The following is a 22,778-nucleotide window of genomic DNA, read 5'->3' on the forward strand; positions in this document are numbered from 1 at the left end:
CTCTGGCAACTAAAATTCAGTAGAAAGGATAAGGTAAAATGTATAGGTCACTAAAATGAGGCAGAAAATAGCAAAATATATACCATTATATAAAGTACTTACTCTGTGCCAGTCACTCTTTTAAAGCAGTTTATAAATAGTTAATTCATTAAAACCTTAAACAATTATTATTATCTCCATTTTCATATGTGGAAACTGAGACACAGAGAGGTAAGTAATTTGTCCAAGTTACCAAAGTAGTAAGTGGCAGATCTGGGATTTGATCACTTGATCCAGAGAGTCCAGTTCTGAACTGGCATGCTACTTGCTTAGGTTAAACCAAAGTTTCATTCATTTGAATGGTCCTATTCAAGTGAGTGAGTGATTCTGTGTGCTCATCCATGAGTGTGCATGCATGTGTGTGCATGTGGTAGTAGGAAAAAAGAAATGGGAATTAAAAGAGGTTGTGGCATTTGAGCTATGTCTTTCTGGTTTTATGTCATTTTATGTTCAATTTGTTACATCTTGATCTTTTCTTAACGTTCCAATTATACTCTGCTTGAAACACTTCAAAACTCCTGGACCTCTGATTTCTCCCATTATCTATCCAAGTCTAACTGGCTCAGAACTTTACAACTTCTCCCATTATCTATCCAAGTCTAACTGGCTCAGAACTTTACAACTTTGGATCAAAAGCCTTTGCAAAATTTGGGCAAAGTGGAGTACCTTATGTTCTTCAGAAAAGGTTATAGGTTTTCAGACAGAACAGAATGAAAGTCACCACGTCTATGACCACACATTATAGTGTTGGCTTTATGATAGTAATTATCAGACCAATTCATCACTGTATCCAATTGACTTCAGTGTCCCACGTCACTTGGGCTCTGTTTTTTGAGGTGGCTGAGTAAAGATAGGGAGTGTGAAAGATGTGTGGTGTCTTTGTTGGATAATAGGTGAACTGAGGATGCCTGCCTGGGCCTAAGCTGTGTCCAGCCCTGTAATTCACAAATATTGGGGAAAGGATGATTAATGGGCACCAAAGGTCTATAAGCAGGAGAGTTTGAGGAGGAATAAGGACAAGAGAGCTCAAGGATGATTACTGGAAAATACCAGAGAGGACAGCATGGTATCTGTCTTAGACATGCTCTCCAAAATGGCACCATGGGCTCATGGTGGAGGTCTGTGGTTGGTGGGGCCATAGGCAGAAGACGTGAGAGAGGCTTTTCCACAAAGAATTTGTGACACAGGGGCACAAACAGTATCATCTAGGTGCCCATGTGAGGAAGTGTGACCAAAGTGGAAAGAGGACATTTCTTTCCCTTCCTGTGGTACTCAGTGTAATATCAGTGTGCTAAGAACCCCGGAGGAAGGAGGGTGGCCCTTACCAGAAACAGTGGATGCTGGGGGCCGAACCAGCTCAATTGGCAGAGACCTGACTGACATGTTTGCGGGTTATGTGAGATACATTACAGTATTCCCGAAAATGACTTAGAGGAGCCTCAAATGTAGGAACAGGAAGGAGTGAGATGTGGCTCATGTTCTGCAGAATACCCACCAGCTAGAGCAGCCCAGGAAATGGGTTATGTAGTAACTTCTGTTTTACAGACTAGTTCTTGAATGAATTCTACTGCATGAATTTATTGGTGTTAGATGAAGGGGTGGCCTGCCCCTCCACAGCTGTGGGTATTTCTCGTTAGTGGAAGGAGAGACTTGAGAAAAGAAATGAGACACAGAGACAAAGTATAGAGAAAGAAAAAATGGGCCCAGGGGACTGGCGCTCAGCATACAGAGGACCCACACCCGGTCTCTGAGTTCCCTAGTATTTATTGATAATTATCTTTACCATCTTAAGATAAGGGAGTGACAGGATAATAGGATCATTGTAGGGAGAAAATCAACAGTAAGCCATATGAGCAAAGATCTCTGTGACATGAATAAGTTTAAAGGAAAATGCTGTGCCTCGATATGCATATGCAAACATCTCCATAAACCTTTTAGCAGCACTGCGCCAGCAAGTCCCACCTTTTGCCCTAAGGCGGTTTTCTCCTTTCTCAGTAAACAGAGCATACAATCGGGTTTTACACTGAGATGTTCCCTTGCCCAGGGACGGGCAGGAGACAGATGCTTTTCTCTATCTCAACTGCCAACAACCACCAAGAGGCCTTCTTTCCTCTTGAACTAGTCCTCCTCAGCACAGACCCTTCACGTGTGTCAGGCTGGGGGACGATCAGGTCTTTCCCTTCCCACGAGGCCATATTTCAGACTCTCACATGGGGAGAAACCTTGGACAATACCTAGCTTTCCTAGGCAGAGGTCCCTGCGACCTTTGGCGGTGTACGTGTCCCTGGGTACTTGAGATTAAGATAATGGTGATGACTTTTAACCAGCAAGCTGCCTTCAGGCACTTGTTTAACAAGGCACATCCTGCACAGCCCAAAATCCATTAAACCTTGAGTCACCGCAGCACATGTCTCTTGCAAGGACAAGGTTGTGGGTAGGGTCACAGATTAACAGCATCTCAAATACAGAACAAAATGGAGTCTCTTATGTCTACTTCTTTCTATATAGACACAGTAACAGTCTGATCTTTCTTTCTTTTCCCCACAGTTAGATGACTCCACCACAAGTTAGCCACTGCTCTAAATTCATAGGATATGCTGTTTTCATGCATATCCTTTCTGAGGATATTTCATTTCAATATCCTCAAGAAGATATTGAGACAAGTTTCTATGCAAATTCTGTAGTTCATTGGTAAGTTAGTTCTAAGAAACACTGGTAGGGGAGTGGGGAAGTGAGACAGAAATAAGAAGGTAGCCAGTAAAGGGTGAGTTATTAAGCCAGTTACTACTGCAGGCAACTGGGGTGCAATCTCACTGGGGGAAACCCTGGGAAATATTGTAGAACACACATCTCAGAGTCATCCCACTTGAGGGGCAAGGAAACTGGGGTATGTATCCTCCCACTCTTGTCAGTTATTGGTTGAGGGCTCTTCCCAGGGGGATCTTAATCCTTCAGCACTTCCAGCAGAAAGAGCTGCTCTAGCAGCCAGAGAAAGTCCAAGAGCAGACAATCGCAGGTGCTGGCAGTTGGAAGCCAGGTTGGTGTGCGTGGAAATGCTAAGTGTAGGGAATATGGGTGGGGTGCAGACAGTGGCTGCTACTCCTATGACACGCGATGTCTTCTAGCTTGTTGGTTCCACAGTTTGACATTGTCTTGGTCATGTAATGGATTTACCTGCTGATGCCTCCCCTGCTCCTGGTTGCATTTGGTGTTCCCCTTCCTCCTTGTCCTTCCGCTTCACTCAGTTCATCACCATTTGCCTTGGCTTTGGCATCAAAGACCTGTGGAAGCTATTTCCTTTTTTGAGCCTCAATTTTTCTCATCTCAAGGTAAGAATAATAATATATTTTTAGGATTTTTGTGTGGATTGAAGAATGTGTTAACATATAGAAAAAACCATATGTCATAACCTGTGTTCGAGAAGGGCTAGCTCTCTTTCTATTGCCATACTTGTTTTTCTCTTGGCAAAGCCAAGAACTCTTGGAGACCTTATCTTTTTGGGAACTCCCCCAAAACTGAGATGTGTAGATAAAGGCTAAGTTTGTCCTCTAAAAGAAAACTATGCATTTTGTTATTTTTCTAATAATTTTATCTAATTTAAATGATTACATGTTTACTTTTGATATTTAGTGGAACAATATAAGACATACTTCACTGATGTCTAAGCATATTGCATTTACTTTGCTGTCTTTCATCACTTAACTTATCCCACAAATAATTAGGATAGGAAGCAGGGACTCGGTTTTATGAAACTATAATCATGGCTCTGCCCTGAGCTTAGGCCAATCTCAGAGTCATTTATGTGTCTCAGGAGACTGATGTTTTGTATTCCTGGCCTTTTGTGCCCTGTGGTATCTATGTGGCTGTTGATTCCATGGGTTGCCGTTATTTGCTCTGAATTATTTAGGATGGAGGGAAGGAAAGAGAGAAGGAGAAAGGAAAGAGAGAAGGGAGAAAGGAGAGGGGAGAAGGGAGGAGGAAGGAGAGCTGCTATTGTTGGCTTCTGAATAACCTGTAATTTTCATAGTGACACTTTCCTAGATATACACATGCTATATATAATTACAAAGTACTCTTACATATATTTAAGATTTAATCCTCATAACTATCCCATAAAATGAGCAGGAAGAAAAAGATCTATCAAGATCAGATTTGTACTAATCCTTTGGAGGAGGCAACTGTGAAGAAAAGGAAATTCAGAGAAAAATAGGATGCCATGCACCAAGGCAGTAATATTACGCCTTTCGTTTGCTTAGGGAAAAAAGAATGCACCCATGGGGTCCATTGCTTTTTATGTTGTTGAGGTGAAAAGGGTGGATTACTGAGGTTTGAACCAGTCTTGGCCCTAGCAGTTCTGACATGAGTCATGTTGAGAAAGGTCTCTTATCATCATGAGCTCTGCTTTCCTTATCTGCAAAATTGAGGTAAAAATACTTGCAGGAGAGACCAGCAATCACATGGAGGTAGCTATAAGAATTAATAAAATGTGCATAAAAGCACTGTGCAAGCTGTAAAGTACTGTACATAGATACTACACACTGATACTTCACTGAAAATGAAGACATGATTTTGTAGAATCAGGAGAGTATAAAATATCAAACTTAAAAGTGACCTCCTAATGGGAGATCATTATTGGGAATCCAAAGTTTATTGACTTGGAGGTTTAAAATTTGTCTGGCAGAGGCACAGAAAGACGAATATTGCATGTTCTCACTTATTTAGGAGATCTAAAAACCAAAACAATTGAACTCATGAACATAGAGAGTAGAAGGATAGTTACCAGAGGCTGGGAATGGCAACGGGGGGTTGGTAGGGAGGTGAGGATGGTTAATGGGTACAAAAAATAGAAAGAATGAATAGACCTACTATTTGACAGCACAACAGGGTGACTATAGTCAATAATAACTTAATTGTACATTTTCAAGTAACTTAAAGCAGTGATCCCCAACCTTTTTGACACTGGGGACTGGTTTTGTGGAAGACAATTTTTCCATGTTGAGGGGTGAGGGATGGTTTCAGGACGAAACTGTTCCATCTCAGATCATCAGGCATTAGTTAGATTCTCTTCTTCTTTTTTTTTTTTTTGAGACGGAGTCTCACTCTGTTACCTAGGCTGGAGTGCAGTGGTGTGATCTTGGCTCACTGCAGCCTCTGCCTCCCAGGTTCCAGCAATTCTCCTGCCTCGGCCTCCCAGGTAGCTGGGATTATAGGCATGCCCCACTACACCTGGCTAATTTTTGTATTTTTAGTAGAGATGGGATTTCACCATGTTGGCAGCTAGTCTCGAACTCCTGACCTCCGGTGATCTGCCTGCCTCAGCCTCCCAAAATGCTAGGATTACAGGCATGAGCTACTGTGCCTGGCCCAGTTAGATTCTTATAAGGAGTGCGCAGTCTAGATTCCTCACATGTGTAGTTCGCAATAGGGTTCATGCTCCTATGAGAATCTAAAGCCACCACTGATGTGACAGGAAGCGGAGCTCAGGCGGTAGTGCTTGCTCTCCCACCACACTTACTTCTTGTTGTATGTCCCGGTTCCTAACAGGCCACAGACCAGTACCAGTCCAAGGCCGGGCACTGGGGACCCCTGACTTAAAGAGTGTAATTGGATTGTTTATAACTCAAGGGATAAATGCTTTTTATTTATGTTATTATGCACTGCATGCCTGTATCAAAACATTTCATGTACCCTCCATAAATATGTATACCTACTATGTACCCACAAAAATTAAAAATAAATTTTAAAAATTTCTAAGTGAAACATTAACAGATTAAATCTATATACCATGAACAAGAATTCATTCCACCATAGGAAATCTCATATGGAATATTATATCAAAATAAAAGAGAAAAGCCAAAATGATTTTAAAAAAGATTTGTCTGTCAGAAGATTGTTTGATTGTTTGTTTTTAAAAGTAAGATGCCAATACAAATTTATTTGTCCAGTGCCTTTGTTGACAGTGGAGGGGTAATATTGGAATATTTTGGAGGTGCCTTTATCCAAGTATTTTAAAGTAATGCTTATGCAATGTAGAATTGTCATGAATTTGCCAGATAATGGCAGGAACATTCACTGCGTTGGACTGTTGGGTTTTGAAAGATCCATGTTTAAGTCCACATTCGGCCACATAGTAACTGTGCAACATGAGGCTTGCTATTTTATCATTTGTAAAAAAAGGATAAAGGTTCTTCTAGGGAATCATTGTGAAGGATGGAATGAGACATTGGGTGAGAAAATTCTCTGAAAACCATAAACAACTCCATATATATAAGGTGTATAGTTTTTATCATTACTCGTGTTTGAAGAAGCGAAACCAAAAAGCAAATGTTTAATGACACAATTTAGAGAGAATCAAGTCAGAAATTAATGAGGTGTGGTCAAAAAGGAGACACAGATTGCTTTTTGATAATGATTTCTTCCCATATGGCTTTGATAGGGGATGTTTATGGGTGACAAATGGGGAACTATGCAAATGTGATGCATGTGCACGAATTTATTTTAAGATTCATAGCTTGCCTTGCTGGCAAGCTATGGACTTCTAAGAGCTTCAGTCAAACCTGCTCACTCCATTCCCTGTTTCAGACTTAGAAGACTGTAAATAAATTTGATTCAACCCCCAACAACTCTGTAAGAAAGTCAAAGGGCTGACTGACCTCAGTGTCAAAAGGCAGCGTAGGGTTCTAACTATGCAGAAGGAGCACCTGGGTGGGGCCAGGTGGCTAGCCGGGAAGGTTCTCCATAGGATACCCTTATTGTGGTAAATTTGCCACAACCCACTTTCTGGGTGTCAGCATTGTAGCATATAAAATCCAATTGTGTCAGCATACAGAGAGTAGATCTTTCTCTCTGGAGTGCAGTGACATTATTCCTACTCATCATGTGAAGTTTAAGACCTAATGCCAGTTAGTTAATTTTAATGACAAACATAGTTACCAGGAAATCCAGAATTTCTAGCTAACACAGGAGAAGCCAAATTACCCTCATAAAATTGCTTGGTGAACTTGAAATCTGAACAGGCATCATCAGTCACCTGATTTGAATGTTAAAGGGTTTGTCCATCAAGTTTCTTGAGTGCAGGCAACAAAATTCTCTATTGACTCACCTAAGCAGAAAAGAAATTCATTGGTACTTCTTGGTCAGTACACAGAAGTGATAGGTAGGCTGGAAGCCAGGCTCAGAAGACAGTGGGAACCAAGAAAGGCTATGAATGGCAGACACATTGTCATCAGTTCAGTGTTCCACTGCTGTTGGAAATCTGAGCAGTTGATGCTGCTGCTACCTTTGGACTCTCAGTGCTGACGCTACTGCTGATTTTTTGGAAATGCTCACACCACCATGTATAGCTTCTCAGCTGTCCTTGCATCTTCGTTTCTCTCCTTGAAGATCCAAAGACCTGGGTAGGAACATCTGGTTGCTGAGTTCAGGTCATAGCATCTACACAGCTATTGGGATGCTAGAAGAGGAAATATATGGCCCCCAGACCTGTGCTTCTGAAAGTGTAATCTGCAGACTGGTGCCAGGCCATGGAATGATCATTTTTATTTTGTGATGAGGCAAGAACTCATGCTCGAATGTAAATCAGTTTAGTGCTTTTTCTACTTAGGCAGCTTTGCTATGGAAAAAGTGTCAGTTTAATTAAACAGTGTACTACTAAACAGAGCAGCACTTTCCTTGACTTCATCATGGGAGGCTAGGACCTGACATCTGGGGGCTCCCCACAAAAGAAGAGTGTTTGGAACCCATGTTGTAAAAACAACAACAAATATCCACCACAAGTAAGATAAGGCTGAGTAAGTCTGATGTCTACTACTCCATCATAGAGACATTTTTGCCATCAGTAATATGTGTGTTATGTGCATCTAGACATACCCTCACCTGGCTGGTGTTTGGTTGGATATGGTGATTTGGACTGTCACTATTCTGTTTCCCACAGGGCAGGTTGCTAGCTACTCTCTTGGGAAAGGAAAGGTTGGGAGAGACAGTTTCATGCCCACCCAAGTTGGCTGGTTGAGACTCTTCACTGCGATGGTAGGCCAGTGACCCTCAGATGACCTTGGAGTGGAGGTTATCATCTGTCCATTGTGAATCCTGTCCTTTCTGTCTTCCATAAGCCAAATATTCATAGCACCTTGATGGAGTAGTTCTTTTTCCAGTGGTCAGGAAATGATCACAATTTAAATAGTTGGGGAATGGTGTTAGAAGGAAAGCAAGTATTGCAACTCTGATTTAGCTTCCTTGGTCCTTTGTATTATACATAGAGGCAAAAGCATCACTCTGTAAGCCATTAGAGTATGTCTCATGTGAATTCCCCTTGTTCTCTTGCTCTTCCACTTCTCCTTCAGTCCTCTCTTAAGATCTTCCTGTTGAGTGCCCCTCCCAGCACCTCCCTAGAGATTGCTAACCTCCCTACAGAATAGTAAAGTTCCCATCTCTTCTTTTTTTTTTTTTTTTTTTTTTTGAGGCGGAGTCTCGCTCTGTCGAGACTTTTGAATTCAGACTCCCCTGTAGTCTGCTGGATGTAGAGGGCTTTTCCCTTCACTTTAGCTGGTTATCAAAGTATGGGAAGCTCTGGTCTTATGAATGGGGTGGAGAAAAGATAGTAGAGTGCAGAAGAATTCCTTTTAGGTTCCTAAAAATTGAGCACCCATCACCATCTGATATGGTTTGGATATGTGTCCCTGCCCAAATCTCACGTCAAATTGTAATCCCCAATGTTGGAGGAGGGGCCTGGTGGGAGGTGATTGGATCATGGGGGTGGAGCTCTCATGAATGGTTTAGCACCATCCCTGCCTTGGTACTGTATAATGAGTGAGTTCTCATGAGATCTGGTTATTTAAAAGTGTGTGGCTGTTATGCCCAGACCGTTTGTTCCCCGAAAAAGACCACCAGAGTCCAGAGTCAAAGCCAAGCGGCAAGGATCTTTAATGCAAGTTCGAACTTGGTCCCTCCGTTCCACAACATACAGGAGGGCCCTGAACAATGCGTGCGCTTGCCTTTTATAGCCTAATGTAACAGGACTTGTAAAGTTGCAGAGGAACGAGGGAATTCTCTAGGTTACAGCATTACAATTGGTTAACATTTTAAGTTTATACATTTAGCAGTTTTTTTATTGGTTCCCGTGCTCTCACAAACGGCTGTGTTCTTATCGGGGATTTTCCAGGTGGTGTCCTTCTAAAGTTGAGATATATGGTAGTCTTTGAATGAAAGATATATGGTGGGGAGACATATGGTGGGATGAGCCCAGGAAGTTGAGGGATATATGGAGGGGAGACATATGGTGGGATATGTTTATACTGGGCTCAGGAAGTTGAGAGATATATGGCAAGCACTAGTAATTAGAACAGAAAAAGAACAAGACAGGGACTTTCACATTGCTTGTCTATACAACATCTGAAATCTATAGATAACATTATCGGTTAGGTCCGGCGTCAACTTTTAACTAGGCTCAAGGCACCGCCCGGGCTGTTTGCCTGTGGACTTCATTTCTGCCTCTAGTCTCTTCATTTGATCTCTTTCATGGCATCTACCCACTCTCTCTCTTGGTCCTGCTCCTACCATGTGATGTGCTGGCTCCCACTTCGTCTTCTGCCATGATTGTAAGTTTCCTGAAGCCTCCCCAGAAACAGATGCCACCACGCTTCCCGTACAGCCTGTGGACTGTGAGCCAATTAAACTTTTCTTTATAAATTACCCAGTCTCAGGTATTTCTTTATAGGAATGTGAGAACGGACTAATACACCATCTAAGAGATGAATGGCCTTCGAAAGACTACTTAAAAATTGCACAATAGTATCAATATGACCTCGCTCCTCCTTATTAAACTAAGCTGCGTTCATTGCTTATACATCTTGAGTTTCAGTATGCAACTTCCATGATAATGGACTATGAACGGTGCCACAGTGAAGTTGCTCTTCTCCAAAGCTCAGTGTTCTTCCTGCCTCTAACTCTGATCATGAAGGAAAGGAATGTTGGAGAGTTTTAGTTCAACCTACCTTATCCTTTTACACTAAACCAGATCAAAACTGGTTATAGCTGACAAAACTCCAGTTCTCATAGACAGATTAACCCTCAATCAGGTTATAGACACATCTTGTAGTTTGAGAACATTCCATATCTGTAATATAACTTAGAAAGTTCTGATATTATAGACTAATCTGAGTTGCTTACCATGTACCCCACCAAGAAAAGCTATGAAAAAATGCATGTTAAGTGCTATGGACTTGAAAACAAGAAATAAAAGAGGAAGAAAGGAAGGGAAAAAGAAGGAAAGAAAAAGGAGGTAGGAAGGGAAGAAAAACAAAAAATAACTCATATTTAGAGAATAAAAGATTATCTTTTCAAATATTATATAGTGGGTAGGTTAAAATAATTGGAATTTTCTGGTATAATTAACCTGCAATAGAATGGCAAATATCCTTCATCTGTCATTGGACTCATGCCATAATTATTTATTTTTTCTATTAAAAAAAGAACTGTAAATCTGTTTTATTTATTTTTATTTTATTTAATTAATTTTTTTTTTTTTTGAGACAGAGTCTTGCTCTGTCGCCCAGGCTGGAGTGCAATGGCATGATCTTGGCTCACTGCAACCTCCACCTCCCAGGTTCAAACAATTCTCCTGCCTCAGGCTCCCAAGTATCTGAGATTACAGGTGCATGCCACCACACCTGGCCAATTTTTGTATTTTTTAGTAGAGATGGGGTTTTGCCATGTTGATCAGTCAGGTCTTGAACTCCTGACCTCAGGTGATCCGCCTGCCTCAGCCTCCCAAAGTTCTGGGATTACAGGTGTGACACCAAGCCCTGCTGAAAATCTGTTAACTTTAGTATGTTAAGTGCAGCCTCTTTCTGAAGGGATTTGCATTCTTAAAGAAAAGGAAGGATTTTTTACCTGAGGCAACCTAAAGGCAAGTGTGTTTAGGGCATTCATCGATTTCAGTAAAAAGTGATCTTTAGCTTCTACATCCCATAACTCCAGGTTCAAGGGCTTTGTTTTCACTGAGTTGATCTGGTTTAGTGTTTTAAGGTGAAAGTGTGGTAAGTTACTATATAAGAAAGGAAAATTAAAGAAGAGTGGGGATGAAGGAGGAAGGTTGATGGTGCATGAGAGGAGAAGAGAGGGGCACACACCATCAGCACATCTGAATGTAGAAAGTGGGGAAGGTAGGGCTCGGTGATCACACGGTGTGAAATTTCTCCAATGTTTCACATGTATGGGACAAAAATCAATGAGTCACTCAGCAAGCATTTTAATGAATATTATGCATAGAGCAATGGGGGAATTGGCGATATTAAAATGTAGACACACAAATTATTTTAAAATTCTATATTGTAAATGCTAAAGGCTGAGTAGAAACAAGAAGTGTTAATAGCTCTGAGAGGTTAGTAAAGGTGCCTCTAATTCCTCCTTGGAGTTAGACCTTGGTTAGGCATTGAAGGATGGAATGATAATGTCAAGAATTGTGAAAGGTCTGAGATTTGACCTTACTTGCAAGCTAACAAGTTAGCTTGCCACAGTTTCATGGATACTGGCAGAAGATATAAGACCCTCAGATCAGAAACAAAGACTTCATTGCTCACAGCACAGCAAGCAGAATGAGCCAGAATCTTTTTTTCTTGTTTGGAAAGAGAAATTTACAGAGGGAATAATAGAGGAAAATAAAGAGATCAGGAAGTACAACTTGTTCCTGACAGAGTAGAAAGTGAGAATCCAAATTGGGTTTTGACACAGCAGATGTGTAGCCCAGACAGTAGAGCTGGCTACACACGCACAATTATCTCTAAGAGAGGGCTGGCTTCCGGTTCATTCGTATTCCTCCCCCATGGCTCACTCCTGCTGCTTTTGGTCTCTGGTTTCTATAAGAGCACTGGTTCAGTTGCTGAATGAAACATAGTGAATAAGGGGTTGTTATCCATGGGTCTGTTTTTTTTCCCAGGGTCATCTTTCCATAGTCCTATGCTGTTCATTCAATACTGCAGCCATGAGCTACATGTGGTTATGCAGCATTTAAAATGTGGCTAAACTGAAATGTGCTGTAAGTGCAAAATACACATTGAATTTCAAAGACTTAGTGAAAGGGAAAATATTTCATTAATATTTTTTATATTGATTACATGTTGAAATAATATTTTGAATGTATTATTTTAATAAAAATGAACATTAATTTCACCTATTTCTTTTTACTTTTTAATATATGGCTTCAAGAAATTTTAAATTACATATGTGGCTCACATGTGTGACTCAGGTGATATTTCTCTTGGATAGGTACATTTGAGCAAGAGAGGAGCCTCCCTGAGGTTCTCCTTATTATACTCCAAAGGCTGTGTTACTGATTTCCTGTTTTCTTATGGACCTCAGCTGGGCATGGCCTGCGCCATTGACCTGCATTAAACTGCAGTCCTCCTTGATGTACTCTACTGCCCCTAACCAGAGTGTTTTCAGATGGGAGAAGCAGGGATCTAGTCAAGCCTTACCTTTCCTCTCATGACCTTGTCCTCCACTTGCCTTTACAAAGTTTTGCCACTCACTTTGCCACTCACAAAGTTTTGTAGGTGACTCAGGCTTTATGGAAGGGTCAAAGAATGCTAAAGAGAATTACAACCTATGGGGGAAGGACTTTCAAACTGTGTATTGATTGTGTCTTATTTCCATGGTGAAAAATGTACTCAGGTGATCCCTTTGAGCATCCTTAACCTTGCTCTTCTGACCTTGAGTTTTTACCCCTCCAGGAGACTACCATCTTCTAATATCTGTCATGACAATCTGCTACTCATTTTTTTTTTTTTTGCGATAGAGTCTTGTTATGTTGCTGAGGCTGGACTTGAAACCCTGGCGTCAAGTGATCCTTCTGCCTCAGCATCCCGAGTAGGTGGGACTACAGGTGGGTGCCACTGCACCTGGCATGCTACGCATCTTGTATGCAACTCTACCAAGTACTCACAGGGATGGTCTTATCTAAGGATATCCACCCCAACCCTGTTTTCCACTCCCTTTGAATGCTGGATTCCTGAGAATACTACCCAAACAACCTGTTGATAAGACAAAGTTGAGTTTACTCTTACCGCAGTAAGGGTAAGCATTACTTCAACACAGTCTTAGTGGCTTCCTTAGGGGAAAGGGCTAAATTGTGATGTTTATGAGGCTTCAGATACTAGTTTAAAGTGGGCCTTTCATGCAGAGGATAGATCATTATTGGATAAAGAATCATGATATAGTAGTTCAAAATTGGTGGACACAGCAAGGGGAGATTTTGAGGTGAATGTTTTTATTAAAGAGTCTTAGGGAGTAAATAGCTGTTGATGCTGTCTATTGAATTGAACAGTTTGATTTTCATTTAAACAATTTTCTTGGGGAAGGTTTCTGGAAAAACCTTATTTGCAACTTTTATCCTCTTAGACAAAATTTTTTTGGAATAGTAAAGTCAATGTTGATAAAGGCAGCAGAATTGTAAAGTGATGTTAGTGAAGTTAGTAAAGTGGGCTGAATAGGAAAGGCATGTTAATGCAGACAGTAAACTGTGTAGGTCTAGGTGGTATAGTTCTCACCCACAGCAAGACATGCTCCCATTCTGTGTTACTCAGTTTTCAGGGCTCCAGAAGGGTAGTCTTGGGCGCTCTATGTCTAAAGATATGATAGTGCACATCAGCTTACCACACATACACACAGACATTTATTGTCCTAGTTTGGGTTTCCCTCAAAACAGACTCTGAGACAGGGATTTGGTTTATTTGGGATGTGATTGTAGGAAAAGCAGGAGGGAAGGTGGAAAATCAGTCAAAAGTGCGTGAATGAGCAGGTTACCACTGTAGGCAACAGGGACTTAATCCCTCCTGGAACCTTCTGAAAGACTGTGGACTACCTTGAGGGGTAGGAAGTTGGGGTCCTCATCCACTTCCATCCTGGTACTTCTGGCCTGTCCCAGACAGGGTGAGCACACTCCTTTAGAGGTTAACAAACACCTTCAGAGGGAGTCCATTAGCCTGTAAAAGAATTCTCTGTAGGTGGCCTATGGGAAGATCCCAGGGGTATGGCCATGGCAGATTTCAGCACCTGCTATACAGCCCAACGTGGTGGTAGATGCATAGTAAGTGCTCGATAAATATTTATTGAATGAATGAATAAACACACATTGTTTAAAGATGAGCTTTAGTTCTCAGACTATAGTCTAAACTTTGATGATGAGATAGACCTTTTCTTAACTACCCCATAATTATAAGGCTGGTCCTCTCATAATAAAGTTAGCACCTCACAATATTATACATCCACCTCCTCTGCCCTCTTTTCTCCCTGTAGCCCTGCCAAGAATGAGAAAAGGGTGAATCACGGATCCTTTTAATAGCAACTCATTTAGCTTCATGAAGACTGACTGTGAAGACTCGAAATTAACTTGCAAAGGCACAGTGAAGTTCTTAGATGGGAAATACTACCTTCTGCTGTCCCTGCTAGTAGAGGTTGTGGAGTTGGGGGGTGGTATGACAAGTGTGTTCTTCATTATAGAGTTGTTTGTTTTGACATCTGTTGTCCCTGGTTTTGGTTCCTTTTACTCTGGAAACTACGTATTAACCTAAAGGAATGGTTATCTTGGTGGGAATGTCAGGGATGGCAGCAGGCCTGTGGGTGGTTAGGAGGCTAATTTGGAACAAGTTGGGGGTGGGGGAGTAGGCTGCGATTCCTCAAATCACACAAATAAAGGCCAGATCTGCAGTGTGTGAAGACCTTGCTTGGCAAAAGGTAGTGCCAACATCATTGAGAAGGAGTTGATTTAGGCTGATGTGAGCTAAATGTACATGAGAGGGCTCCATTGACCAGAGATAAGACTCCCAGATATAAAACATAACAGAAAAAGGACTACTTAACAAGCAAAAATTTATCAAGCACCGACCACATATTAGGTATTGTGCTAATGTTACACTCGCAGCCACAACACAATAAAACTACATTGGTATTGAACTAGGCATTGCTAGTTAATTTATTTATTATCTGTTACTTTCTTTGGGACTAATTTGGGGGAAACCAAATTTTCTACTTTAATGTATAAAGTAAGAGAAGAAATGTTAAAAGATACTGTTATGGACTGACTATGTCCCTCACCCCCGGATTCCTTTGTTGAAATCCTAACTCCCAATGTAATGGTATTAGAAGTTGGAACCTTTGGGAAGTGATTCAATTTAGATGAGATAATGAGGGTGGAGACTTCATGAATGGAATTAGTGCCTTTGTAAGGGAAGACACAAGAGCTTGCTATGTCTCTCCCCTCTTACCATGTGAGAATACAATGAGAAGACAGGCTTTCTGCAAATCAGGAAGAGAGTCCTCACCAGAATCTGAATCTGTTTATGCCTTGATCTTGAACTTCCCAGCGTCTAGAACTGTGAGAAATTGTTTGTCGTTTAAGTCACCCAGTCTATGGTATTTTTGTTATAGCAGCCTGAACTAAGACATACTCTTCTAAGAAATGTTAAAACCAGGACAAAAATAAAGTGAACGCTTATAAAATATCTTATTTATCAAATTAATTACTAAGGGAACCAGTAAGACTTTATAATTAGTTCAAAGGAGAATTCAAAGAACATATCACGAATGCATACATAAATTCAGAAATAGGTGCAAAACTGCTTGATGTTCATTCCATTCCACTGATACAATTCATTTGCATTTCTATATACATGAATCATTTACATTATTATCTGTTTTTTTCTACAATGCACTGAGTTGTAAAATAGTGTGAAGGCATAAAAAGGTACAAACCAGGCTGGGTGCAGTGGCTCACACCTGTAATCCCAGCACTTTGGTAGGCTGAGGCTGGCAGATCACCTGAGGTCAGGAGTTCAAGACCAGCCTGGCCAACATGGTGAAACCCTGTCTCTACTAAAAATACAAAAATTAGCTGGGCATGGTGGCACCTGCCTATAATCCCAGCTTCTTGGGAGGCTAAGGTAGGAGAATCGCTTGAACCCCAGGAGACAGAGGTTGCAATGAGCTGAGATCACACCACTGTACTCCAGTCTGGATGAGAGTGAGGCTCGGTCTCAAAAAAAAAAAAAAAAAAGCACAAACCCCTATAGAATCAGATAACCTGAAAGAATATACCAGACAGGACACTCAGAAACATTTTTTTGGTTCATTTCAAAGTCTTTCACAAGTAACTGATAGAAGTAATGTTTTCTGAGTAGTCTTTCTGGAAGCAGAAAGTAGACTGCAGACTGGCGAAGTCTTTTGAATCAAAAGAAAAGTAGTTTCTTGTGGCAACATTACATACTACCCAGGAGATAAGTGAGGAATCATTTGAGACTGCATCTTCTAAATACAAGAGTACCAATCTATATTGGGGAAAGAACAATTGAAGGGAAATTTGATGAAATTTGCCCCATGAAGAGGAACAGAATCAATTTAGCAGGCGCTTCAGTTACAGAATGTTCAGCTACAAATAAAACCTATTGAGGGAAGGCCGGGCGCGGTGGCTCAAACCTGTAATCCCAGCACTTTGGGAGTCCGAGACGGGCAGATCACCAGGTCAGGAGATCGAGACCATCCTGGCTAACACAGTGAAACCCCGTCTCTACTAAAAAATACAAAAAACTAGCCGGGCGAGGTGGCGGGCGCCTGTAGTCCCAGCTACTCGGGAGGCTGAGGCAGGAGAATGGCATAAACCCGGGAGGCAGAGCTTGCAGTGAGCTGAGATCTGGCCACTGCACTCCAGCCTGGGCAACAGAGCGAGACTCCGTCTCAAAAAAAAAAAAAAACCTATTGAGGGAAAAAACGAAGTTCGTGAAACTTCCTTTTTTATGAACTCCCTGGTTCAGATTTCTTAATGAATTGTGACAAGAAGTGGGAAGAAAATTACTTTATTTATTTATTTTTGAGACAGAGTCTCGCTCTGTTGCCCAGGCTGGAGTGCAGTGGTGCAATCTCGGCTCACTGCAAGCTCTGCCTCCTGGGTTCATGCCATTCTCCTGCCTCAGCCTCCCGAGTAGCTGGGACTACAGGCGCCCGCCACCACACCCGGCTATTTTTAGTATTTTTAGTAGAGACGGGGTTTCACTGTGTTAACCAGGATGATCTCAATCTCCTGACCTCATGATCCACCCACCTAGGCCTCCCAGAGTGCTAGGATTATAGGTGTGAGCCACCTTGCCTGGCTACTTTTATTTTTTAATAGCTATATTGAGATATAATTTACATACCATACAATTCACCTATTTAAAGTGTATAATTAATTTTTTTGTTATTTTCACATGATGTAGAATCACAATCACAGTCTAATTTGAGAATGTTTTCATTCTGCTAAAAGAAACTTGGTACCCATTAAAAATCACTCCTCATTCCTCACCCCATTACATCCTTTAGCCCTAAGAAATCACTAATCTACACACTGTCCCTGTAGATTTGCCTATTGTAGACATTTTCTAGAAATAGAATCATATAGTATGTGGTGTTTGTGGCTGGATTCTTTCAACTAGCACTTAGCATAATGTTTTCAAGGTTCACTAATCAATATTTCGTTTCTTTTTATTGCTGAATAATATTTCATCGTATGGGTATAGCACTTTTTATTTAACCAACTGTCAGTTGATGGACATTTAGGTTGTTTCTACTTTTTGGCTATTATGAATAGTGCAGGTGTGAACATACATATTTTTGTTTGGACATGTGTTTTCATTTCTTTTGAGTGGACACTTAGGTGTAAAATTGCTAGGTCATTTGTAGCACTATATTTAACATTTTGAAGAACTGTCAAACTGTTTCCCAAGCAGCTGTGCCCTTTTATATTCCCACCAGCAGTGTATGAGGAAGGTTTCAGCTTCTCCACATCCTCACCAACACTTGTTGTCTGTCTTTTTGATTACAGCCATCCTACTGGGTGTGAAATACTGTCTTATTATACTTTTGATTTGAATTTCCCTGATGACTAATGATGCTGAATAACTTTTCATGTGCTTATTGGTCATTTGTGTATCTTTTTCAGAGAAATGTCTATTCAATTTTTTTGCCCATTTTTAAATTGAGTTATAGTCTTTCTATTATTGAATTGTAGGAATTCTTTATACATTAAGGATACCAGTTAGATACATGATTATCTGTTTTTTCTTTTGTCACTTGTGCTTTTGGTGTCATATCTGAGAAGTCATTGACGAACCCAAGGTCATGAAGATATACTCCTATGATTTCTTTTAAGTGTTTGATAATTTTAGCCCTTACATTGAGGTCTATGGTCCACATTAAGTTAATTTTTCCATATAGTATGAGGAAGAAGTCCAACTTCATTCTTTTGCATGTTGTCTCAGCACCATTTGTTGAAAAGACTATTTCTCCCCATTGAATTGTCTTGGCACCCTTGTCAAAAATCAATTGACCATAAATGTAAGGGTTTATTTCTGGACTCTCAATTCTATTCCATTGGTCTATGTGTCTATCCTTATGCTAGTGCACACCATCTTGATTACTATAACTTTAAAGTAGGTTTTGACATTGGAAAGTGTGAATCCTCCAACTTTGTTCTTCTTTTTCAGATTGTTTTGACTATTATAAGTCTCTTGCATTTCCATATGAATTTTAGAATCAACTTGTCAACTTCTGGAAAAAGCAAAAGCCAACTGGGATTTTGATAGGGAGATCCAAAGATTACTTTTAGACTTTAATGAAAAGATTGCTAAACCAAATTTTTGTTGTCAGGTTTTTGAGTTTCAACCATTCTCGTGTAAATTGTTAATATGTTTATTTTACTCTATAAATAAAGTAGAGCTGTTAAGATCTTTGCTGTTAGCACATTGGTATTGATTTCTATATAATTCACATTTCACTAATGTGTTAAATCTTATACATCCTCCTTAGTTTTTTCAATTCCTAATGATGCAGTTGTATAGACTATATAGAAAGGCAAAGGACAGGAAGAAGGTGATAAGAATTTGTTAGAGAAGTAGTATAACATGGTCTGGTAGTGAAATAACCTGTCTTTTGACTATACATTCATGTTTTTTTTTTTTTTTTTTTTTTTTTGAGGCGGAGTCTCGCTCTGCCGCCCAGGCTGGAGTGCAGTGGCCGGTCTCAGCTCACTGCAAGCTCTGCCTCCCGGGTTTATGCCATTCTCCTGCCTCAGCCTCCCGAGTAGCTGGGACTACAGGCGCCTGCCACCTCGCCCGGCTAGTTTTTTGTATTTTTTAGTAGAGACAGGGTTTCACCGTGTTAGCCAGGATGGTCTCTATCTCCTGACCTTGTGATCCGCCCGTCTCGGCCTCCCAAAGTGCTGGGATTACAGGCTTGAGCCACCGCGCCCGGCTACATTCATGTTTTAATGTGCTTCATCAAACATGAGATGCTAAATAGATTGGTAGTTTCATTGAGCTTTCCTCATCATTATGTAAATGGATATAATGAATTTTAATGCCAAAAAATGTTTTCAGGGAGATTAAATTGCTTTTTTATTCAGATGTTACGAAATTGGGAAGTACTGTTTTACTAAAAAGTATTTTGAATGAACAATTATAATCAACCCCAACTCCAGAAAAGCAAATGTATTTGAATGAAAAAAAGTTGTTATGTTTAAGGGTCTAGAATTATAAACCCAGAGGTTATGTCATGGATATGTGGGACTGTGCTTGATTTTATAAAGAAGTTGCCAGATCAAATAATTTATTATTGAAGATGCTACAAGTTAATCTGGGAGTACAAAAGCAGTTATTGTAGAAATAAATATTTAAAAGTGTTGTTCACCAGCTGTCAGTCATGATCCTACCAAAAGAATGAGACATTTAGGCTACAAAGACAAACTTAAAACGCCTGTGACTCAGACTGGTTTGGCTTTGAAGCAGGTTGGACTTCTAGAGCTACTCAGAGAGGAAGTGGTGCACAGTGAATCAGGCAGTACTTGGGTCTGCCCATATGACTCAGTAATAAAGAGGAATTAACATCTGCAACACAGTGCCTTAAAGAAATCACAAATTTCAACTGAGTTGGCATTGAACTACTTCGACCTGGCTGGAAATTTATCATTGGGGGAAAAAATGGTAAAAACTTGTATCCCAGGCCAGGCGCAGTGGCTCACGCCTGTAATCCCAGCGCTTTGGGAGGCCAAGGTAGGCGGATTACCTGAGGTCAGGAGTTCGAGATCAGCCTGGGCCACATGGTGAAACCCCATCTCTACTAAAAATGCAGAATTAGCCGGGCGTGGTGACATATGCCTGTAATCCCAGCTACTCGGGAGGCTGAGGCAGGAGAATCACTTGAATCTGGGAGGCGGAGAATGCGGTGAGCCGAGATCTCGCCATTGCATTCCAGCCTGGGCAACAAGAGTAAATCTCCATCTCACCAAAAAAAAAAAAACCAAAAACCAAAAAACAAAAAAACTTGTATCCCAGATGATAGAGCTATTTGGTATGGTGCAGCTGTAGAGTACAAGACTATCTTGGGGTTATGGCAGCATGAATGACCAGGAAGAGGTCTCATTTCTGAAATCAGGAAGGTGACATGCTTTGCTCAGAACAGGGCCTGGGTGCAGCAGGGGCTCAGGAACTGAGGGAATAGGTTCATCATGCAACTTGTTCAAATGAACATCAGTCCTGATAAGGAAGGCTGTACTTCATAAGCATGTTGTGGTCAAGAGTTTTTCAAGCATATGACCTATGGTGACCCATTTGGTTCTCTCTCTTTCTGTTAGTTGAAGTCTTGCCTTGAATAAGACTAGATGGTGCTAAAAGTATTGGCACATTTTCTGGGTTAGACAACAGCCGATACTTCTTATTGAGGGAACCAGAACCTCATTGTTCATTCAGTTATTAATTTAAAAAAGTAGTGATCATTACTGTGTACTGGATCCTGAGCTAAGATTTGGGGATACGGAAATGAATGAGACCTAGGGCTCATAATCGGGTGAGGAGACCCACATGCCATATTTTTGGATGGATGCTGCTGCTATTGATTGAGCAATGGAGATTAACGGAGGAATCTCCGGTAATGAAAGATTAATGGAGGAAGAGCAAGTTTTGGAGGACAAGGAATTTCATTTTGGAGATAAGTTTGTGAAGTCTGTAGAGCATTGAAGTGGAGATGCCTGGTGGGCAGTTGGAATTGTATCTGACTCTCAGGGGGGAAGTCCAAATGGGAAGTCTGGATTTGAGAGCCATCATTTAAAGACGATAATTGAAGTCATTGACATTGATAAAGTCACACAGAGATTCTATAGAGTAAGGAAGGGAGAAGGATTAGAACTAAACGCTGGAGAATCCTTCCAGTTCAGCAGTGACATCTGATGAATGCTATTGTCTGAATACATATTACTCTCACATCAGTTAATTTACATTTGAAAAGCATGAATAAACTTGCAAAAAACACATTCAAAAGGAAATTATCACCGCAAATACAGACCCAGAACATTTTCAAAGTAAAGATTTAAAAATCAGGCCAATAATAAAATCCAAAGTACCTTCAGAATCAAAATTAACTATATTAAGGGAGTAATATAGATAAAGTGACCAGAGTTTCTGAACCCAAAGTAAGCTCTAATAAGTTTGATTGTTCTTGTGGGAACTATGGGACATAATAGTTGAAATAAAAACTGTCTGGAATGCATGACTGAGATCAGTATAGAACAATCAAGTAACAAAAGAACAGCTCAAACATAAAAACTAGGAAAATTAAAAGGCTATATAGGATCCAGATTTGTTGATATCCTTGAGTGAGATTGGTTGAACTGATAACCAGAGTTGTCTCAGTTATCTCTTGCTGTGTATAAAAACTCCCTCAAACCTTAGTGGATTAAAACAATAACAGTCTATTAATTCTCATGGATTCTGTGGATTCACTGGGCTCAGCTAGGTAGTTCTTCTGCTAAACATGGTGGTGTTGGCTGTATTCAACTGGGAACTCAGCTTGGGATGGCATGTCTAAGATGGCATATATACATGTCTGGCCTCAGCTGGAATGGCTAGGGCCTGGTTATGCCTCTATCTTCTCATTTTGTGGCCTAGTCTGAGCTTTTTAACCTATCGGCTGATTCCAGAAACACAAAAGCGAAACTACAAGTGTTCTTAAAGCCTTATAGTTCTTGTAACTCTTAGGAGTACTAGAACATCACTTCTGCCTCATTTGATTGGCCAAAACGAGTCATGAGACCAGTTCAGGAGAAAATAGACTCCACCTCTTGATGGGAGGAGTGTACAGAGATAGGATTGTTGATGGCCACCTTTGGAAATGATCTACCACAAGAATTTATTTCCATTTTCAACTTGGCTGCAAATACTACAGTTTTCTTTCTGCAGGACACTGAGTAGGATACTATGCTTGGTTCTCACTTCCAGGTGAATACTAAGAATTTGTGATGGCGTTGTAGTTCCTATAACTTTCTTTTTTTTTTTTTTGAGACGGAGTCTTGCTCTGTCGCCCAGGCTGGAGTGTAGTGGCCGGATCCTGGCTCACTGCAAGCTCCGCCTCCCGGGTTCACGCCATTCTCCTGCCTCAGCCTCCCGAGTAGCTGGGACTACAGGCGCCCACCACCTTGCCCAGCTAGTTTTTTTTGGTATTTTTTAGTAGAGACGGGGTTTCACCATGTTAGCCAGGATGGTCTCGATCTCCTGACCTTGTGATCCGCCCGTCTCGGCCTCCCAAAGTGCTGGGATTACAGGCTTGAGCCACTGCGCCCGGCCCGTTCCTATAACTTTCTAATATATTTTGCCAAAAAAGTCTACCGGGAGGGAAGTCCATAAACATTTTTAAGGCCTTCTCAAAACAGAGCTTTGACACTAGTT

The sequence above is a fragment of the Trachypithecus francoisi genome, unplaced genomic scaffold (genome assembly GCF_009764315.1).
Source record: "Trachypithecus francoisi isolate TF-2019V2 unplaced genomic scaffold, Tfra_2.0 Lachesis_group6, whole genome shotgun sequence".
Lineage (NCBI taxonomy): Eukaryota > Metazoa > Chordata > Mammalia > Primates > Cercopithecidae > Trachypithecus > Trachypithecus francoisi.